Consider the following 5,071-nt stretch of genomic DNA (forward strand, 5'->3'; position numbering starts at 1 on the left):
TCTAAGCCATTTAATGATACATGTCAAATTACAGTTTGTAGACTCCATTACGTTTGAAAAACAACCTAAGAATGTAAAATAGTTCGTTTAATTTGCTGTTTGATATGCATGTGTTGGAAAATGGAATTCAACTTGTTGGTTTAAATAAAAACATACTCTTTAACCTTCATTATGCGATTTCTAGTTTCAAACGTGGACTCTCTTCCATTGTACTCACTGGTAAAAATTAAGAACATTTTAAATTTATAATTTTTAACTTTGTTCTGCTTAACTGAACCCGGCCCAGCATGCCCAGGTGGCTAAGGCAATCGAGGCGTAATCAGAGGGTCGGGGGCTCAAATCTCTGTCACCTCAAACATGCTCGCCCTTTCAGCCGTGGGAGCGTTATAAAGTGATGGACAATCGCACTAGTCGTGAGTAAAAGAGTAATCCAAGAGTTTGCGGTGGGTGGCGATGACTAGCTGCCTTCCCTCTAGTTTTACACTGCTAAATAAGGGACGGCTAGCACAGATAGTCCTCGTGTAGCTTCGTGCGAAATTCAAAGCAAACCAAACTTAAATCGTCTGCGAATTTGGTTTGGTATTTTTTAAAGATACGCACACACTTTTATACTGATTATTCTTTCCATGTATAAAGTTTAGACTATTAGGCCCTCCAGTTTATGGTGCTCTAGTTTTTCAGTCGTTGGTGTTTGAAAGCTGTAAAATGATTTCACAGGAGATAGAAAAACCTAAGGGCTGCACTTTTGAACATCATTAATTTAATCAAAAGGTGGTATGGCAGTAAGTTAACTGACTTAAAACACTGAAACCCGAGGTTTAATTCCCCGTAGCGGACACAGCTTGTAGCCCAATGTAACTTTGCTCTAAAACAACCAACGAAACAAACACGGGTTGTAGTTGTAAATTATTTTAAAGCACAGGGCCCTTGCTGGTAAAAAATATATTAACTTGTTTGTTTATGCTATAACCAATATTTTATAAATTTTATTGCACAAACAGGAAAAACAATGACCGATACTGTCAGAAACAAATAAAAAATGTAATGGTTTAACTTACTCTCTTGACAAATTTGTTGTATGATCAGTTTATTTCTTCGTTCATATACACTACGTAATAAACCAAAGGAATTTTTTCAAGCTTGGGTTGGACATCCAATATCATCGGAGAATTTGCGTTAAAAACATTAATCACTTCAAATAATATACAAGGGCACTTTCTAAAATAGTTATTTTCTGAATATGTATGACTGTGTTTGGTGACAAGAGTAAGTAAACACCAATACCAGAATGTTGGCAAAAACAAGCTTCTATAAAACTAGAGCATGGATATTATCCGTGACGATATGAGGTCAACATTCGTAAGTATTAATATTAGTTAATTAGTGACCATAACGTTTGAACGACGCGGAAATCTTCAGAACTAATTCCAACTGACTGACAGTAGTATTGTAGGTGCTGATATCAGTGGAACTGGCATTAACACCATAAGGTAATCGACATGCACACCATCAATGGTAGTGTAATATAATTTATATTAATGCCATCGATATTCAGGTGAAATTACTGATATGAACACTATCAATGTTAGTACAATATAAGTGATATTAATACAACTCATGCCATCACTGCTGATACCAAGGCAACTGGCGATAGCGCATTCATTGTCTTCGTGTTAGACACTTGACATTAGTGTTGACGTCAGATCAACAACAGGCGACAACATTATCAGTGCCGACATCCAAATGCCTGATGTAGACACAGTCGGCACTAATACCGGATGGCTGAAAGTGACGGATCTGTAAAATGAATCGTGACATTTTTTCGTCTTTTGAATACGGAGGAAAAATGATGCAATCAACCTTGAAAATAAGATGATTCTTTGTCTCCTTGATGTTTCAGGCTGTATTTGACAGTGACAAATAATTCTGATGAACCATTACTTTTAATATTTTGGAACAACACGATAAAAAGAAGCATATTTTGAAACTTGCCAAGAATAAAAAAAAAAAGCAGCTAAGACTCGCTTTGTTGTGGCTTACGTTATATTTTTGAGTGAACTTATACTACACGGGGTAGTTGCTCTGTTCAGCGATGTTATGACCATAAAAGATAAATTATGCTCGAAGGATAATATGAAAAAAGTGCACAAATAAAGTATTGGAGCGTAACAAAAAAAAAAAAATCTCGCATTGCTTTATAGTGAAAGACGTTTAGTTAGACGAGCTCCCAACGCTACATATTTTATCAGTTTAAATACAAAGAATGCATATCGGATATTACTGATCAATTTCCGAAAGCGTGATTGAGGTTAACATAAAAAATGTCGTAAAATAATAAAAAATAGAAAAAATAATCTGTCGTATAACAAAGTCTCAACATTTCAATAAAATAAATACCATATGTATTAATCCGCTGTTTATGATCGTATTACAAATTGAAGAAAAAGTAATCTATACCCTAACCTAAACTCTTCTTGGAACTGCTTAAGTTACAGAGAAGTTATAACGATCTTTAACAAAAATAATGTTATGTGATTAATGTAATTTTATAGCACTTTTCCATTCTACCTATTTCGGGTCCCCCGCTTGGTACAGCGGTAAGTCTTCGAATTTACAATGCTAAAATCAGGTGTTTGATTCCCTTCGATGGACTCAGCAGATAGCCCAATGCGGCTTTACTATAAGAAAAATACAAACACACACAAACGTATTTCGAAAATGTTTTTAAATACAAAAGTTCTGGTTTGCTGTGAAATTAATAAGTCTATTCTTTTCTAGAAATGACTTTCCACAGCAATAGTTAAACCGTTATGAAACAGTTTGATTATTGGTAAAGTACCTCTTATTTTGAACTTTCATCAACATGCTTACAGTAACACCGTGTTGTTTTTTTTAGCACTATGTTGCTGAGTGTTTTATTTAACACACAGACAGGTATCGTATCTAACACCATAGTTCATCTAGTTGATAATACTTCACTGTGTTTTACTTCCTTACAAAATTTCCATATTTTATTGCCTGCTAAAAGTTTCTTGGACACTACTGTTCTTTTATTTTGCCATTGTGGAAACCTTCTTTATGTTGGTAACCCAAAAGTTTCAAACTCCTATATTTATCGTTGTAATCACAAAATTGTTAGTATTCCATTTCCTTCTACATGCATAATGTAGTGTAGGACTAGTAATATTCCTATTACTGGCTCTACGGGTCACAAAGAAAGCACAAGTAAGAAAATCCAGGGAACCTAATGTCCCCATTGCTTACTCTACAAGTGTGTACGAGCATTCAGAGGAAAGCTTATATTAAATATGTACATTTACAATAGAAATATTTACATTTATTTACACAAATACTTAAGAAAATCATGTTGTTAAAAACTTGTACTGTTACGAGACAGTTTATCTGAGTCTCATGGAGTAATCCATACAACATGAAGTTGATTCAACAATTCCTCTAGATATCTAGTGTGTCAAACCCATCAATAATCCTCTGACGAAAAAAAATTACGGATAAAGAAAATAGAAAGAATGAAAGAAACAAAGGTGCTTATTGATGTCGGTTAAATATTCTGCACTTTGTATATTAACACCTGGATGTAAACCAAATGGCCAGAATTTAAGTGTATTATATCTTGGAATATAAAAAGATAGGTTTAGCAGCAGAATCTTTTTTCTGAAATATGAAAATGGTGGAATGTAGGATTGCAATTCTTTGAAATATAAGCAGGATTAAATACACTACATATTTCTCAAAACAAGATGACATGTTCGCTTCTCAATGACTGTCAATCATCCACAAACAGATTTTAAGCTGGGGTTTAAACACTTTGAACATTTTAGCTACAGTTATACCAACAAAAACAAAAAAAACCTTTAACTTTTACAAATATACAAATAAAAAACTATTAAATTCAAACTATCCATAGTGTAGTAAAAGATAACTTATAATAAAGAAAATGGAAGAATAATTTGATGAGGCTGCAAGATAGGAAAATGGATTTGTGAAAAGATAATATTGTGGAAAAGTGATGAATGTATTATTTGTACTCGTAACGACACATTTTATAAAGAAAATTAATGGATGAAGAGACAGAACTGAGGGTTGAAGTAATAAATGTATATCACACATACACGAAATTACTATATAACTTCTATCAATCCAGAAAGATAAATCCAACACAGTCCTGGATGCCTTGTATTTGCAATATGACTCTTTGTCCTATTGTTGTACTCTTTGTATCTAACACATGTAAGAGATTTCCTGCCTTATGAAAAAATAATAAGCTAGAATACACTTAAGAAAACTGATACAGAACTACTATACTTTCTCAATAACTGAAGAAAGACAATGTAATGTTCATGTGAAAACTAAACATACATTTGTCTATTATATAGTTTATGACTTGCATAACTTCTGTGAGGCTAAATTTTTTATGTTTCTGTGTATTATATCTAGTGTTTTCTATGCTCTACCAAGAACTATATTGTTGGAAAATCAGCAATGTAGGGCAACATGGAATCATGCATATAGAGTAACTGAAAAATCCAAATTTAACTGGGAAAGGAAAGTTTGATCAAAATGGAAACAGTTTCCCTTCTACCCCATGTGATTGTATGCTACCTACTACTAATTGTATAAGTAACCTTCCCTATAAAGTTTTCTGAAGTTCTGTGAAAGGAACACATTATGCAAACACATCATTGGTTAATTGTGGGTAAAAAATGAAACCTGCAATGAGTTCAGTATTTCTTCACAACATGAGAAAAAATAATCTAAAAAATCTATTTAAATTTTCAGTACAATTAAAGTTCTGAAATGACATATACTCACAAATTACTGCCCAAATACTCAACACTATACATGATTAAATAAAGCCAAACATTGTGCATGTGTGTGTCATACCCTTCTCAGTAACACTAGGTTATATCCAGTCACTGCATTCAGGATGTAATGGCATAGGTTTTCTTAATGTAGCTACCACACAAACCCTCCTTTATTTATGGATCACTTATTCATATACTGAATGGGCAAAATAGTCTGGGCAACCCCCTTAGAATAAAGACAATGCACA

Source organism: Tachypleus tridentatus, chromosome 13 (assembly GCF_004210375.1).
Source record: "Tachypleus tridentatus isolate NWPU-2018 chromosome 13, ASM421037v1, whole genome shotgun sequence".
Taxonomy (NCBI): domain Eukaryota; kingdom Metazoa; phylum Arthropoda; class Merostomata; order Xiphosura; family Limulidae; genus Tachypleus; species Tachypleus tridentatus.